The following is an 18,275-nucleotide window of genomic DNA, read 5'->3' on the forward strand; positions in this document are numbered from 1 at the left end:
TAAACAGACGGGGTATCACGAGTACAACAACCCCGCCCGTAAACCTTATATTGCAGTGTGTAGTAAGCATTCAACTCCTATGAGCTTGCGAGTGACAGGAAATCACTCGACTTCTACCGAACCATTAGCATAGCCAACTAGCGACCTACACCTACTAGTATTCAAACATAGGTACTTAAGATTATGCAACTAGGGTTCCAAACAATTCCTACAAACTTAAATGCACAAGTAAATAGGAATATATAACAGTTGCATAAATTTAAAATAGGTAGGACATGCTCTGGGCTTGCCTTCCTGAGTGGAGCTAGCCTTGGGCTCTTCTGAACTCTGGTTCAGGTCTTCAGTGATTTCAGTTAGGTTAACTTGAGTTTCAGTTAGGTTAACTTGAGCTTCACGCTGCTCACTCTCGGACTCCGGCACCATTTCGTACGTACCGTCGGCGAGAGTAGTCAAATCTACACGAATGCATATGCGTGAGTTGTGGTGATGGTAACAAACTTAATTTAATTCACTATAGAGTTGTAAAATATTTTCTTTACATCTCCTTGGGCAATCATTTATAGAGTATTATCTAGATTAACTATTTCTTATTAAGTGGGCGTTTTGTTATTTTTAGAAAAGTTATTTTCAAGTGCAAGCATGGAATATTTAAAACAGCTGATGGGTATAGCTTCTGAAGATGAAATTTTTATGGATAGCCAATTACTTAATTACAAACTTACCATAAAATTTTCAGCTATTTTCACTAAGCATGCTAATTATTAAAAATGCATTAAACAACCACTATTAGGATTAAGATTCATTTATACAGAACAAACCCTACAAGTAAAGATGCTAAACTTTTTACTGAGTTCTACTAAACATGTGGTAAGCCTACTGTAAAAATTTCAGATTTAACGAAGCATTACACAAGGCATGAAAATAGCACAAAGTATAGCTGCAGGGATCAAAACTAAATTCCACAGACTGTGAAAGCAAAATCCAGAGCCTCATCTTTTACCAGAATGGTTATATACTCAAATTTAACCCCTAGAAAAATTATTAGAATTTTTCATGTGCAGGATCTATTTTTAATGATTTAATGTATCTATCCTCACCAAAAATCTTTTGGTCCAGTTGGGTTTAACTAAAAATTCTCAAACTTTTTCTGTAGACTCTGGGAACGAAAATACAAGTACTGCAAAAGTTTGAACCTATGAAACATATCATAACAACTTAGATAAATAAAACTATTTATCCTAGGCATACATCAAGATTTAAATAAACTGATAGCTAGACATGTCAACTGTCCACGAAACTTTTACACCAGGCCATGCATCTAACATGTAACCTACTGACCAAAAATGGCTAATAGATCATGCTTGTAACTTGAGATCTAATAAAAGGTATATTTTCTTTGTATTTTAATTGAAGCAAAAAATATTGAGCAAATTAAAAAGTGCATGTAGCAAAAGTTGTAGATCTCTTTGCAAATATTCCAGAATAGTTGAGTTTGCATTTTTATGATTTTTCTACGATTTTTAAATGAATTTACAAGTTTGCTGTTTTTCAAAACAAAAGAAAAAGGAAACAGAAACATGCATCTAGGCCCCTGGAAGGATTTGGGGGTTCGCACATAAGCCCTTGGCCGGAGCTGGGACAGGGGAGGCGGCGGCGGTTGTTTCTCGGCGAGGAGGAGGCTCGCTGGCGGCGGGGATGGTGTCCAGGGGTGAGAGCTCACCGAGCTCTACCTTTGGGTGGGTGAAGTCGTCGACGGGGATGGCCGGAGCAGGCGCGCCGGCGGCGCACAGGGAGCGGCGGCGGCGGCTGCAGCGGGCGGCGGTGCTCCGGTGGCCTGGGGGGGTGGTCGAGGGGTCGGGTAGCTTCACGGCGGTGAGGAGAAGCTAGCTAGGGGGTTGAACAGGGAGTACCGTGGGGATGGGCGAGGCCTGGCCGTAGAGCTACACCGTGGCGAGGAGGTCCCGTTCCGGGGTTCAATTGGGACTGAGGGGCACCGGAGGTAGGGCTCCACGGTGAGCTCAAGCGGCGGCGGCAATGGCAGGGCGGCAGCGCCGTTCTGGCACTAGGGCGGCGCGGCTCGGCTTGGTGAGGGAAGGGGAGCAGAGTGGGAGGGTGGAACGCCCTTTGGCGAAGCAAATGGGGAGGGGGAGCTCGGCAGGGAGGGGGGCTTAGAAGAAGGGAGCCGCGGCGCGTGCGTGGCATTGCGGTGGCGTGCTCGCCAAGCTGCCTTAATGGCGGGTCAAGGCAGCAGCGGGGAGGAGTGGGGGCGTCGGTGGCGCGTGGTAATGAAGGCTGGCCGTGGTCAGCGGCTCGGCAGGGCATGGCCGGCTTGTTTGGGTGCCACGGCGGCGTCGCGGCGCGTCGCCGAGCGCTTGTCGCAGCGTGTGTCGACGGGCAGGCTCGACGGGATGGGGGAGGGGAAGGTCAGCGGGCGTGCGGGGCGTGCGCACTCGAGCGGGGAGGGAGTCAGCGGCGCGGCCAGGCAGCAGGCGCAGCGAGCGGTAGCGACGCAGCGAGCACACGCGCGGGCGTGCTCAAGAGCCTGCGCGCTCAGGAAAGGGGAGGGAGAGCGAGGGAGAGAGAGAGAGGAGAGAGAAAGGGAGTGGAGAGAGAAAGAGAGAGTCAACGTTTTTTCACAGGTTTTTCTCAAAATATTCCATGGAAACTCGAAAAATTTCAAACACGAAAGTTGTTCAAAATTCAATTTCCTACAACTTTTCATTCAGGCAAAAATTCGTTTGAGCAACGATTTGAAAGTTAAAAATTTGAAATCAAGTTTAAATGAAAAACCCCCCTAACCCACTGTTTTTTCGGGGATTTCTCCAAATTTCATGTTGTAACTTCAAAAACTTTGAATACGAAAGTTGTTTGCCTTGTCAAACTCTACAACTTTTGTTTTGGGCAAAAGTTCATTTGGGCTAAGGTGTGAGAGTTGACTTTTTGGTTTAATTAAACGGATTTCTGACTTTTAAGTAATCACAAAACTAGGGTTTAATGTGTCATTTGATGTTAATTGCATGTTTAAACAGTGCTAAACACCGGAGGTATTACAATTAACTGCAGTGGGATGTTGCGGTCAAAAAGGAAACTGACGAGGATTGGCACCATGGCGCGCACTGCAGCGACGTGCGCTGTCCATACCATGCCGTACTCACAGGACGTGTAAGCAGTAGATAGGACCTTCACTGTGCCAACGACCGTGGCATGGGCAGTTTGTACTTCTCACCTGCCCCTTGCTCTATAAAAGGGGGAGGTAAGCTACCTTAGAACGGGCCGATCCCTCTCGATCGAACTCTATCTATCGAACTCGCCCCATTGCACGCACTTGTAGCAAGCCTTGGCAGTTCACTCTGAGCTCTCAGCACTTGTAAACCATCCTTCATCCACAGCAAAGGAACTCCACAAAAGAGGACGTAGGGTGTTACACTTTGGTGGCCTGAACCTCTCTAAACCCTTGTGTCTTGTGCGCGCGAGTCACCACCATCTCACTTGTTGGTCAGCACCAGTCCCTACGCTCTGCTTCGATACATCTCCACTTTTCCGGGTACTCATGTACCCCTGTGTCGCTTGCACGACGACAACATTATTTAATTAAGTATGGATGTGATATGTACTGAAAATGAGTTCTGTGATGTTATTTATTGTTCCTGGGAGCATCACAATATTCTAATCCTCGGGTTCTCCGCACCGCAAGAACCAGGGTTGTTTCATAAAGATCTAAAGAAACAGCATCTTTTGGGAAAAAAAACCCTCGCACTCTATGGGTTGCATTGAAAGAACGTTATGAATAGCAAAAGGAATTAATATATCTTGATGTGCATCATCAATGGAATTACCTACGCTTACAAGATTTTTAAATTTATAGCTGATTACGATCATAAAGTTCATGACATATGCACAAGGTTGAAATTTTGCAATCAAGAACCAACGGATGCAGAAAAGATAAGGAAAACATTATCTACTATGCATCCAGCGGATAGGATATTATGTAATCAATACCTTAAAGAGAACCACCAGGTTTATTCCCAACTTATTCACTCTTTAACTCAGGCAGAGAGACATGATGAACTTCAACTGAAAAATCATCACATGCGCCCAGTTGGTTCCGCACCTCTACCTGAAGTTAATTATGCACAGAATAAAAGTTATGAATAATAAAAGGAAATTTAGTGGATCTCCACCTAGAAATCCTAATGTTCCTCCTGGTCGTCGTGGTCGCAATTTCAAAAAGAACCATAGACATAAAGAGAACAAGAGGGCACGCGGGAATGCACAAATCACAAATGAAAAACCTAGACTTTGCCATAAGACTGGTTGTAACACGCATTTCGCAGCCACTTGCCGTACGCCTAAGCATTTGGTAGACCTTTATTTAAAGTCACTCCGTGATGGCAACAAAAGATTAAGATATGAAGCTCACTTCAATCAAGCTACTGAGGAAAATAAGGAGGCTAGTTGTTCGTCCTAGGTTCCACATGAATCGCCCAACAACAATGCTTTCACTCAGCAGATGGACAACATGATGATTGAATACAATTCGGGCGACATATGTAGAGATTTAGTTTAGATATCTAAATCTGAAATTTGATATCTGATCATTATAGTGTTGTAATAGTTAAGATTATAGTTAAAACTCGTTTGTAAGAATAAGAGTTGTACTCATGTTAGTACAAAAACTCATGTGTCATAATTATTATGTTTTGGATATTAGATACCGTATGTATGTATAAATAAATAAATAAAGAATTAATTACCCAATTATTCTTGTTATTAATATAGATGTCTAATGAAGACGGTTCACAGGAGGAGAAATTGTGCCTTCTGGATAGTTGCACCACAAACTCTATACTAACTGAGATAAAATATTTCCAAATCTTAAAGAAAAGGGAAAGAAATGTTTTAATAATTGCAGGAAGAGATGCATTGATAGTTGGTTCTGGTAGAGCCATTATCACTCTCCCAATGGGTACTCAAATTTTGATCAAGAATGTTTTATTGTATCCTGATTCAACTCGTACCTTATTAAGTTATAGAGATATTCATCAGAATTGTATCCATGTGGAAACATATGAAGAAAATAAAGAACAATATCTTCTTTTTACCAAACCTACTGAATATGGCAAACAAATATGCGAAAAAATTCCAACTCTAGAATCCGGACTATATTATACATACATTAAGCCCATTGAACATGTTGCATACAAGGTAATTTTTCAGAATGTCGATGCATTTCAAACTTGGCATGATCGACTTGGGCATCCTGGTATTGGGATGATGAGAAAAATTATCACCAATTCTATTGGTCATGATTTGACTGATGCAAAATTTCCCAATTCTTCAGATTATGTATGCACCACATGTGCTTCAGGGAAATTGATTTTAAGACCTCCACCTCTTAAGATTCGAGCAGAACCACTTAGATTTCATGAAAGAATTCAAGGTGATATTTGTGGTCCAATTGAGCCATCCTTTGGACCATTCAGATACTTTATGGTTTTAATTGACGCATCTACCAGATGGTCACATGTGTGCTTATTGTCCACTAGAAACCATGTCTTTACCAAACTAATGTCTCAAATTATAAAGCTGCTGAATTTTCCTCCCATGCTTTTAATGATTATTGCATGGCTTTAGGAATTTAGGTTCAGCACTCAGTTCCATATGTCCACATTCAAAATGGTTTGGCAGAATCTTTAATCAAAAGGATAAAGCTCGTTGCACATCCATTACTAATGAATTGCTCTTTGCCTACGTCATGTTGGGGTCATGCAGTTTTACACGCTGCCGATCTACTACAACCGAGACCAACTGCATATGACTCCTCTCCCTTGGAGTTGGTACGAGCTGAGGGGACCCTCCTAGGACTTCCCATTTGCGTAAATTCGGGTGTGCTGTTTACATACCGATATCACCATCACAGCGTACCTCTATGGGCCCCCACCGAAAGTTAGGGATTTATGTGGGTTACCAATCTCCGTCAATAATAAAGTATTTAGAACCCATAACGGGTAATCTATTTACGGCCCGGTTCGCTGATTGTATTGTTAATGAGGAACATTTTCCGGCATCAGGGGAAGATTTCAAGTACCAGAAAGGAGAATGCCGATAAATTGATTGGGATGCGAAGAGTATCTCCTCCTCAGATCCCTGTACTAAAGAAACTGAACTTCAGGTTTAGAAAATTATTGGTTTGCAAAATATTGCAAATAACCTGCCAGATGCATTCACTAATTGCAAAGGTGTAATAAAGCCATTCATTCCTGCTAGAAATGTGCCTGAAAGAGTGGAGGTACCAAATAAAACCACTCAAAATCCTACTAATAAAAGGGGAAGAAATAAGGCAACTTGTCGGTACCCCAGGACTGGGGTACCCCCTCTTGCTGTGTCTAGGCAAGAGTCTCGTAGTTATCCTTAACTACGCCCTGACGGCCCAAGCAGCCGGACTCCTGTGGTCCGGAGCCCTTCTCACCCGGCAAACGGCCCCGGACCCGTTCCCCGCTTGGGAAGGGTCCGGTGACGCCACGTGTCCCGGAGAAGGAAACGCTCGGCCAAAACAACTGGGGGTTCCGGACCCCCATATACTATCCAGACCCCTCAACAGGGTGGGAACCGACACCCCGCCTGGGGCTGGTCCGGAACTGCCACGCGTCCGCAGGCGCGGGTACGTGCGCGGCCGCGAGGCTTCCACTGGAAGGCTCGCCCACCTACCGCATTCAATGCGGGAGACGTAAGTGTGCTCTGCCACAGCAGAGCCCTAGGCGACTTTTGCCAGGCTGCACTGTTGATCGCGTGTTACCGAGGCGCACAGTGCAGCCACAGGCGCCGTCCACGCCACGCATATCAGTCTACTATTCAAGTTGGACACGACGGCTCGGCTTCACCCATCATGACGCCTACGTAGTAGCCATGACAGTCTACGCCGCAAGCTATACTGCCTCAACGGGCGCCTCGCCGACGGGACAAATGAAGACCCTCCTCGGTCAGAGAGTCTACAGGGCGATGAAGCATATCCGGGGAAAGAGATTCTCAACCACTGTAGCACCATTAATGCCTTCTGTGCAATATGCTATAGATCTACGTTGGGCCCACCTGTCGGGGTCTCAACGTCTGTGTACGTGTCTCCCTTGAGCTATAAAAGGGAGACGCCCGTTAGAGGATGGGGGAATAAGCCCTGGCTGGGCAGAGCATAGACTGATTCATAAGGAAGAGCAATACATCTCGCAGTGGACGTAGGGTGTTACGCCTTCGGTGGCCCGAACCACTCTAGATCGCCGAGTGTTCTTGTGTTCTTGCTCCCGAGCTAGATCTGCCTAATTGCTTAGTGCTTCCCTGTGTACTCCCCCTCTGGGATTAGGCAGGTGCATTACGCCACCCGGCTGTGGGTACCCTAAAAATCCACGACATTTGGCACCGTCCGTGGGGAGCGCGGAGTCGTAGGCCAGATCTTCGCTCACCCCTAGGCTCTTGAAGGTGAGCTCATCCTCTGCAATGATGATGAGAAGATGAAGAGAGGCATGGTGTCACCCATGCCGCATGCCACGACACCGAGGCGACGGTGCCCTCAGTGCGGCAGCGCACGGCAGCGGCGCCTGCAGTGTGTCGCCACTGCGACACCTCAGAGCCGGCGCGGTGGCACGTAGCGGCGACGCCTGCTGTGCGTCACCCTACGATGCCTCTGCGTCGGCTCAAGGTTTTCTCTAAAGCAACCACCAGGGTTCCCCTGCGGCAGCATGGCGTCGGCTCAAGGCTTTCTCTCAAGGTGGAGCCTGGAGCCGACCGCTATGTCTCGGGGGAAGTTGACGGTCGCCTCCTCCCTCACCGGGCTCGAGTCTCCCTCGGTGCTGCTGCAAACAGGCCTCGACCTCCGCCATGAGGCACGGGGGCCCTGTGCCAGCGCCAAGGTCGAGCCGGTGAATGACCGCCCTTCTCCACGCTCAGTGCTCATCCAGATGAGCACCCGTCCTTCCGCTGTGCCAGGGTGTCAAGCTGGCTCCGCTCACTATGAGCGGCCATCGGGCTGGCTTCCGATGGCAGCCGGCGACGGCTGGGCCACTCCCATTCAAAGCCAAAGAATTTGTTCCCATGCTACCTATGCATGGGACAGTTCTTGAGCTAGGAAGGGCCCTGCAAGCTCCTGAGGTGATGCTGGATGATGCAGTACAGGCACATCTAGGATGTCTTCACCTCCGACGATTGAGAAGAACCTCCAAGGTGGCAGTTCCACTCCGGCCAGGAACCGGCATGCTTACGGAATGGCAGCTGAAGGTTACCTCTAGATAGGATTGAGAATGTTCCTCCTTTGTAATAACGTGGTGCCTATGTGTGGTCCAGAGCAGTAGAGGTCCGCCCTCGTAATCCCGACCTCTGATGTACACCACGCTAATCATATGAATCAAGTAACAAAGGAGATTAGCTTTCTCAGTCTTGTCTTTACTTTAACTTAATTGCACTCATCCGTTTCCTTCTCCCGTACGGAGTCTTTCTTTTGTTGCTAACGATCCAAATTAAGTTGCTGGCTTAAGGTCAGGTTGGGACACCCCTTCTAGCTGGAAGGCGGTCCAAACTCCTAGGGACCTGCTTCGGAGAATTAGTGCTTGTATCCTGGGGTGGAGAAGTTCTGCGCAGCCGCTTAGCCTAGTAATATACCCTAAGCCTACGCACTTCACATCCCTGTTACGAGTACCCTAGTATCCGAGGCTGCCGTGCCTAGGGGTCCGGACTCCTCTCTAGTATAAGGCAAGGTTTTCTATGCCCTACCGCAAGGTCCGGTGATGTATCTTGTTGGATCGATGGCTGTCGCTCAAGTCCACTCCAGTGGCCCGCTCCGGCGGAGACCGCTCGCCACGGTCGCTCAAGTCCACTCCGGTGGCCCACTCCGGCGGAACCGCTCGCCACGGTCACTCAAGTCCACTCCGGTGGCCCGCTCCGGCGGAGACCGCTTGCCACGGTCTCTCAAGTCCACTCCAGTGGCCCGCTTCGGTGGAGACCGCTCGCCACGGTCGCTAGGAGCCAGGTCCGGGGAAGTGGTGCTCACTCCCTGGGCGGTCCGAGGTTTGTATAGCTTCTTGACTTGGTTCCGTACCCCAAGCGTAACACCCTTGCCGCCCTATGGAGAACGCTCTAGTACCCGAACCTGGCAACAGGTGTTCCGGCCTCCAAGGGGTCTGGAGCACCCGCTCTTGACATGAGCACGCCGACGCAGCCAAGTTGTGTGGGAACACATCACGATAGTGGCCCCACCCGCGGGTTCGTACCTCTCTCGAGGTGGGCCCGGGGGCCACTGTCGGTACCCCAGGACTGGGGTACCCGCTCTTACTGTGTCTAGGTAAGAGTCTCGTAGTTATCCTTAACTACGCCCTGAAGGCCCGAGCAGCCGGACTCCTGTGGTACGGAGCCCTTCTCACCCGGCAAACGGCCCCGGACCTGTTCCCCGCTTGGGAAGGGTCCGGTGACGCCACGTGTCCCGGAGAAGGAAGCGCTCGGCCAAAACAACTGGGGGTTCCGGACCTCCCACAGAGCGCCGGACCTCCGCAGGGTCCCGGACCCCCACGGGGTCCCAGACCCCCATATACTATCCGGACCCCTCAGCAGGGTGGGAACCGACACCCTGCCTAGGGCTGGTCCAGAACCGCCACGCGTCCGTAGGCGCGGGTACGTGCGCGGCTGCAAGGCTTCCACTGGACGGCTCGCCCACCTACCGCATTCAATGCGGGAGACGTAAGTGTGCTCTACCACAGCAGAGCCCTAGGCGACTTTTGCCAGGCTGCACTGTTGATCGCGTGTTGCCGAGGCGCACAGTGCAGCCGCAGGCGCCGTCCACGCCACGCATATCAGTCTACTATGCCAGTTGGACACGACGGCTAAGCTTCGCCCATCATGACGCCTACGCAGTAGCCACGACAGTCTACGCCGTAAGCTACACTGCCTCAACGGGCGCCTCGCCGACGGGACAAGTGAAGACCCCCTCGTTCAGAGAGTCTACAGGGCGATGAAGCATATCCGGGGAAAGAGATTCTCAACACTGTAGCACCATTAATGCCTTCTGTGCAATATGCTATAGATCTATGTTGGGCCCACCTGTCGGGGTCTCAACGCCAGTGTACGCGTCTCCCTTGAGCTATAAAAGGGAGACGCCCGTTAGAGGATTGGGGAATAAGCCCTGGCTGGGCAGAGGATAGACTGATTCATAAGGAAGAGCAATACATCTCGCAGTGAACGTAGGGTGTTACGCCTCTGGCGCCCCGAACCACTCTAGATCACCGAGTGTTTTTGTGTTCTTGCTCCCGAGCTAGATCTGCCTAATCGCTTAGTGCTTCCCTGAGTACTCCCCCTCTGGGATTAGGCGGGTGCATTACGCCATCCGGCTGTGGGTACCATAAAAATCCACGACACAACTAATAAGGATTCACCTCCTTCAAAGAAAAGAAAGACGGTAAAGGCACATCAACAAGAAGTTGATGAAACTCAGCGTGGATATGATCCACAAACCTCCTCGAATGCATGCATGGTCGAAGTAGGGATATCAGAATACCCAAGGACCATGGATACGGGAAATCCGGATGTGTCCTTATGGGTAGATGAACTTGCTACCAATTATATTCAAACTGGCAAAATCTTTGACCGTAAGGCTACTGTTGTTGACACTTATTTCTCTAAACAAGTTGCTGACATTCTTAATGATCCCGATCCTAAATCCTTGGCAGAGTGTAGAAAATGCTCGGACTGGAATCAATGAAAAGAAGCTATTGAAAAAGAGATTGCCTCGCTTTATAAAAGAGAAGTATTCTCGGAAGTGATGTTAACACCTAAAGGCACCTTCCCTATAGGATATAAATGGGTTTTGTTCGTAAGCGAAACAAAAATAACAAAGTGGTTAGATATAAAGCAAGGCTAGTAGCACAAGGCTTTACGCAAAAACCTGGCATTGATTATAATGAAACGTATTCCCCAGTAATGAGTGGCATAACCTTCTGATACTTAATATCACTAGCAGTACAAAATCTTCTATCTTTGCAATTGATGGACGTAGTAACCGCATATTTATATGGGTCACTGGATTTAGAGATTTACATGAAAGATCCAGATGGAATAAATGTACCGAATCCGTCGGCAAATCGCAACATGTATTGTGTAAAGTTGAAAAAGTCATTATATGGCTTAAAACAATCAGGGCGGATGTGGTACAATCGATCAAGTGAATTCTTTTCTCTTAAAGGATACACTAAAAATGATAGTTGCACGTGTGTGTTCATTAAGAAATCCTCCACTGGATTTTGTATCATTTCAGTATATGTTGATGACCTCAATATTATTGGGAATGAGAGAGATATAAATGAAGCACATCATCATTTAAAGACGGAATTTGAGCTGAAGGATTTGGGTCAAACCAAATTTTGCTTATGTATTCAACTTGAGCATTTACCTTCAGGAATTTTTGTATATCAATCGGCATATATCCAGAAAGTATTAGAAAAATTCAATATGGATAAAGCATATCCCGCCAAAAATCCTATGGTTGTAAGATCCCTCGATATGAAGAAAGATCCTTTTCGACCAAGGGATGAAGAAGAAGAAATTATGGGATCTGATTTCCCATATCTTAGTGCTATTGGAGCACTTATGTATCTGGCAAATAATTCCAGGCCAGACATTGCATTTGCAGTGAATTTACTTGCTAGATATAGTGCAGCTCCTAATAAAATCATTGGGCTGGAATTATGAATATTTTTAGATATCTTAATGGCACAAGAGATCTTGGTCTTTTCTATGACAGAAACCAAGACCCTACTTTAGTTGGATATACTGATGCTGGCTATTTATCTGATCCCCATAATGCCAGATCACAGACTGGTTTTGTATTTCTACAAAGTGGAACTGCTATCTCTTGGAAATCATCCAAACAAACTTTGGTAACTACCTCCACTAATCATTCTGAAATCATTGCATTATATGAACCCTCAAAGGAGTGTGCTTGGCTTCGTAGAATGATAAACCACATAACTCAGTCATGTGGTATTAGTCCAATTAACTCACCAACCATTATCTATGAAGATAATGCTGCCTGTGTTGTTCAGATGGAGACTGGTTATATTAAGAGTAATATTACAAAGCATATTGCACCTAAAATGTTTTATCCTCATGAATTACAAAAGAATGGGGAGATAAATATTCTGCAAACTAAGTCTTGTGATAACCTTACTGATTTATTCATAAAATCATTACCATATTCCACTTTTTCGAAATATGTTAAAGGAATAGGTATGAGACGACTTAGAGATATGCAGGAATCAGGGGGAGTATCACTCTCCAAAGTATAACCCAGTTAACATTATATTATACTCTTTTCTTTCTATGGATTTTTCCCTTAATGAGGTTTTACCATATAAAGTTTTTAATGAGGTAATATCGACATAGGAGATGTGTCATATCATCTATTTTTTCCACATGGTTTTTGTAAGGTGATAATAGACATAATAGGATAGGATAGAAATGTTATAGTATCTTATTCCTGGATAATGTAAATTAGCTATAGATGAATTCAATCAAGGGGGAGTGTTAAGAACTAATGGCGGTAGTGATCTCATCCCAAGGAAGTGTCCAGAAGACTAGCAGTTGCCTAATCACCCCTTAACAAAAATCATCACGTTGTAAACATGATTAAGGACCGTACAGACGTGTTGCCGTCCGTTCGGTGTGTACATATTTGTTCACTGTTAATGGAAATACAACAGAGAAATCATTCTCTAATCTTTCTCACAATTTCTCAAACTCTCAACTCTAAATAGGAATAAGGCCCTTCTGCGGCTGCCAGTGGCAGGTGACGAGGCGATATGGGGCTGTTTGGATTTAAGAAGGAAAAAGTTCATCCCAAGTCCCTCAACTTGCAGCTGAATCCAGGTTTCATCCTTCAACTCGAAAACCAAGTCGCAGGTCCCTAAACTTGTGATACCAGGCAAGCTTCGTCCTCGGACGAAACCGATGGTGCGTTTTGCCGACGTGGCGCGATGTGGACACACCCCTGGCACATCAACATGTCCACGTGTACCCGGACCAACCTGTCACTCGCCCTAAATTGGATAGGGTTTGGCTGGGGGTGGGGGGCTGCGACGGACTAGGGACCAACGTTTGACCAAACTGGACCAGGAGGCAGCACGGGTTGGGTGCGGTTTGGTGAGGGGGATCTGGGTGTGGTTCGGCTAGACCCATAGACCAGGGCTTTCATTTGTTATTGGAAGCCCAGGGCTTCATATATATATATATATATATATATGTGTGTGTGTGTGTGTGTGTGTGTGTGTGTGTGTGTGTGTGTGTGTGTGTGTGTGTGTGTGTGTGTGTGTGTGTGTGTGTGTGTGTGTGTGTGTGTGTGTAGGAAGAGTTTTATGTATATGCGCATGTAGCTACACTCACCTTCAATAAACCAATAAGGGTATGTTCGCATATTCATTTATCAGTTTAAGTATGTTTAGTACATATAATGAGGTATGTCCATGTACCTCTGATATACTCACATACCTCATGCATATACCACCATAGATTCAACTCCGATTCAACCCTTCCTCTAATTTCTATTTCGGTTCTTACTTATGCTACACTAGAGTCAGCCCTCGGCTTCACCATTCACCACTTGTCTGGTGGTTCCTACAAGCTCTTGCAGGGCCACATGTTGTTATGCTTATATCTATATTGTTAATAGTTCTTGCTTGCATAAATGTCCTTTTCTACATGTGCTGACAGAATTGTTATGCATATTAACTAATATTTATGATATATTTTTAGGGAGATGCCTTATGACCAAATAGAGCATATGCATGGGCTAGGAGGAGACTATGCAGGGCACAAATAGCGTTCACAATTAGTCGCTTTTATATTTTTAGTTCATATATGTAGTTACATGCTTCAAGTTGAGTGGATCTTCTATTATACCTGTCATGAACCATTTCTCCTTTTGGATTATAGAACCTTTGTTTTCTTGTGCTAAATATATGAACTGAATATTTCGCCACAAATCATCAGTTGTTTCGTTTGGTATATATTAGTGGTGAATTATCAGTTGTTTCGTTTGATATATATCGCCACGAATAGTCAGTCGTTGCATTTGGTATATATCGCCACGAATCATCAGTCATTGCCTTTGGCATGTATCGCTATGAATATTAGTCATTGCATTTCGTGCATATCGCCATGAATCATCGGTTATTACATTTGGTATGTATCACCTCGAATTATCACTCGTTACATTTAGTATATATCGCAACGGAACATTTGTCATTGCATGTGGCGTATATTGCCATGAATCACAAATCGTTGCTTTTGGTATATATTGTAACGAATCACTAGTCGCTGCATTTGGTATGTATCACCTTGAACATTAGTCGTTGCGTTTGGTATGTGTCGCCATGAATAATCAGTCATTGCATTTGTTATGTATCACCACGAATTATCACTCGTTGCATTTGGTATATATCGCAATGAAACATCTGTCGTTGCGTTTGGCATATGTCGCCGCAAATATCAATCGATGAGTTTTGTTTATATTGCCATGAATATCATTGTTATACTTGGTATACATCGCTACAAAGTGATTTTGTTGCAATAAGAGCCTTTATTAGCCCTATTGGGGGACTGATGCCGCGACTCAGTTTTTTTAGGCCTCGAAGAGGAGCGCGGGAGCTATGGAACAGGATGAGCAGCTTCGGCCTCATCTTCGGGAGACAACTTGAAGAGGAGAGCGAAGACCTAGAAGCCCACCCCTAAACCGGGGTCTTTGGGTGAAGAAGAGGCATCTCCGGTAGAAGAGGTGTCTTCGGGAAAAGAGGCATCTTCGGGAGTCGAAGGCATCGTCGCGTAGCACGCCAGATGCCTCATTACCAAGTCGATGTCTTTGGAATGGTACAGGTGTCACGGAACCAGAATTGACTACGGCTCGGGCTGAAGAGGGTCATCTTCGGGACGAGGATCTACATCCCCCCAAAGAGGAGAGCGGGCCACATGTCTGATGGGGGACCACTCCTGTGTACTGCAAGTAGTTGAATGACTGATGTACCCTCGAATATTCCTAGGATCTGGTGGTTGTAGAGGTCCTAGGGTAATCTCTCACTAATGTAAGCAGATGGAGTTCCTATAAATACCCCAAGGGGTGCTCGTGTACAGAGGATGATAAATAGTAGAGAATATTATTCCAATTCACTATTTCATCCTTACTGTTGAGAGCTATATGGAGTGAACTTCGGGTTTTCTCTCCAACAGTTTGGCACCCATCGTGGGGTGAGCCCATGGTCTAGACGAAATCTACAAAATCAGCTGCCGCCGCTGCAGTAGAAGCAGCAGCTGCGACAGCCACCGAAGTTGTAAACATGAACCAAAACATCATCCAAAACCCACCACGAACCCAACCACCAGAAAATCGACTTGGAGGTACACCACAGCTCCAAGACATACCAGAACGGCAAATGGGTGAAGACCAAAGAATAACAGGTGGCACTTCGCATCCACCGACCTTCGCAGACGAAGAGATGGAAGTCTACTGGAGAGTACAACAAGTTATGACATGAAAAGGGAAATCACAAATATAACCAAGACCGACTAGAACAAGGGAAGAGCAGGTGCAAGAAATAGAAAGATACGAAGAAGCCCAACAACAACTACAGAAGAAAAGAGAACGATTGGAATTACTCATCAAGCAAAAAGAACAAGAAGAGCTTCGGGAACAAATGAGGAAGCTCCAACAGTCAATGCATTCAATCTAACGTGACATACATTTGCTAGAGAGCCGGCCACATTGAGAGCAATACAGCGAACAGATTGACATCAAAGATGATGATGACGAACACTAATTTGATCAATTTGAAGAAGAACAACATCAGTTTCATTGGCGAAATCAAAGAACCCATGGTCGAAGCACCCGAAGAGAAACTGCAGCAACTTCACCCCTATCCTCAAAGCTAGAAGAAATTCCTTGGCCTCCAAAATTCAAAATACCAGCACTGTTACCACAGTATGATAGACGGACACGAAAGAATTCCTCATGAGAAATGAGGCAACCATATCTTCGGCCGGGGGGAACAACACAATCAAAGTAAAGTCCTTCATCATGGCATTAAAGGGACCAGTGCAACAATGGTTCACCTCTCTCCCTCTGAGAAGTATCTATTGCTGGCAGCAACTTTGAGAAAAGTTATTGGCCAACTTCCAAGGTTTCCAACAAGAGATGTACACAGCAGGGGATCTCCACAACTGTAAGCAAAAGAACGATCAAACATTACAGCAGTATCTCCAAAGCTTTGTAAAACTAAGAGCACAAGCCCCGAATGTAAGCGAAGACACAGTCATCGATGCAATGATCGAAGGACTAAAAATGGGGTCATGCGCCAAATACTTGGATAGAAACAGGCCAAGTAGCGAGAAAGAGCTCTTCGACATGCATAGTGCAAGAATATTGCAAATCAGACAGAGGCAAAAAGGTGAAGATTGGACTTTATAGCAGTGCTGTGTGAAACAGAAAGAGGCCAAGGCCCCCTCCGAGGTAATTGGCGAAAACAAGAAAATGAAGATAACAGACAGTATCAACCAAACAGACAGCCAACACGAGTGAATGCAATTGAAACCGAAGAAGATAGACAACAAGAAAATCAGTGAGATTACAACTCCTACAGGGGAAGAGGATATCGTGGCTGAGGAAGATTTGGTCGCTCTAACAGACCCCCTTACTGCGTCTTCCATGGCGAAGACAAGGGGCACACAACCAAAAACTGCCCAATAAGGCAATAACCCAAGAAACCCAGCAAAGAATGCAAAACCAAACCAACCCCCAGAACAAAAACTAAACCCATCAAACACATCAACCAAAAACAGTTCACTACACAACAGCAACAGAGTATGCCACAACTTACAGACCAATTAAATACTTTGCCCCAAGCTACCATATGCACAACCCACACCTACCGCTACCACAAACAAACACTCCAGTGCAATTACCCCCACCACCCCCAATACACTTACTTCCACCGTCTCCACCACAAGAGAACCAAACATAGCCTTCTCAGCAGCATGCCCATCAACAAACATGGCCAACGGCAACACAATCTCAACACTATGACACCTTACCTCAAAAACATCCTAAAACCGAAGAGACCAAATGTAAGGAAAATGGCCTCATGTGCCATATTTCTATGATTGTGTTTTGGTGACTGATTGACAACCAACACTTGGACTAATAAACTTTTCTAGATGAACATTCTTAGGTATTTAGGTCCAAGGGATGAAGAAGAAGAAAAGCCGAAGGCATGCCCGAAGGGCCGCCTCAATTGGGGTTCCACTACCCGGTTAGCGGACGGGGGTCGAGGGGGAGCCGCCCCACGCGGGTCTCAGGGCAACGCCCTGAAACCTCAGAGCCCTGTGAGGACCGAATGGTCCATTCTGAGGGACCGAACATACCTCCGGACAATGTTTCCCGAAGGGGTGAAGAAACTAGAAGCATGGCGAGTAATGAAGACCGGACAGTCCGAAGTTGGTGAGAACAATGGATCAGACAAAGTCATGGAGGCAGCAGCTAAAGCGACCAGGATACAGGGACCAGACAATACGGTCTAGAAGACCAGACAAAGGTTCGGACAAAGATGGCCGAGGGTATGAAGATTGAAGCCAAGGGACATTATAACGGATCGGATTGTCCGATCAGTGAGATCGGACAAACATTCAGACAAAGGAACCCGAGGCTATGGAGTTCGAGCAGCCGAGGAAATCAATGGACCGGACATTCCGATCTATGAAGACTGGACAAACCTCCGAACAACATAATGGCTAATTCAATGGCTGGATTTGTGACCGTTGGAAAAATGAGTGGACCGGATTGTCCGAGGTTGGGAAAAAGACATGGACCAGACAATCCGAGTCAGCAGCTTTTGTCCAACGGCTAGCTTGTGTTTGGGGGCTATATAAGCCACCCCATCTGGCCATTTTGAGGGAGTTAGAGACCCTGAAGACCACATCAAGTACAGAGAAGGATGATTCCAAGCATCTCTACCACACCAACCACTATATGAGAGCTTAGAGCATGATCCAAGCTAGTTAGAGCTAAGAGAGAGTGAGCTTGCGAGCTCTTCTTGAGAGTAGCTCCTGTGTGAGCTAGAGGAGAAGCCTTGGCTGCGGTCAAGCCACTTGTACTCATTGCTAGACCCTCCTTCTTGGTGTGGAGCAGCGGCGACAACTTGTGCGGGGACGAGGAGACCCTACAAACTCTGTAGTGAAACATCCGGCACCTTGTGACTGAGAGA

This window comes from Panicum virgatum, unplaced genomic scaffold (assembly GCF_016808335.1).
Source record: "Panicum virgatum strain AP13 unplaced genomic scaffold, P.virgatum_v5 scaffold_1680, whole genome shotgun sequence".
Taxonomy (NCBI): domain Eukaryota; kingdom Viridiplantae; phylum Streptophyta; class Magnoliopsida; order Poales; family Poaceae; genus Panicum; species Panicum virgatum.